Source organism: Sceloporus undulatus, chromosome 1 (assembly GCF_019175285.1).
Source record: "Sceloporus undulatus isolate JIND9_A2432 ecotype Alabama chromosome 1, SceUnd_v1.1, whole genome shotgun sequence".
Lineage (NCBI taxonomy): Eukaryota > Metazoa > Chordata > Lepidosauria > Squamata > Phrynosomatidae > Sceloporus > Sceloporus undulatus.
Genome location: NC_056522.1, coordinates 238630657 through 238631109, shown reverse-complemented (window position 1 = coordinate 238631109; position 453 = coordinate 238630657).

Below are 453 nucleotides of genomic sequence, written 5' to 3'. Positions count from 1 at the left end.
TAGGCATTTTACTCTGAGTTTGCAGTAACTTTTCTAGATCTTAAGAAACTGTAAAACTATCACTTATCCATTACAGAAGATTTGAACCCACCGGAAGAAGGTAATTAGTTGTGGACTCTAATATATTGTGGTGCTCTTAACTGGCCACTACAGTTTTTCAAACTGTAAATATCTTTGAGGCAGCGGGTAGAAAAGCATGTTAGGAAACAGAGTCAGGGCAGGCTTAAGCCTCGTAATTAAGTGGGCACATTCTTGTCCTCCTAACATGTGTAATTGTTACTTTCCAAGCTTATGGTCTGCAAACCCCTGTGAGAGCTTTCAAGCAGCTTCTGTCGGAAACAAAAAAGAGGATAAAGTTACCAAGTGGATGTGTTTGGGGAAGCAGATGATTGAAGTCGAACTGTAAATACTGCAGTTGAGAGATTATTATCAGAAGATTAGGAACAGAGCTGC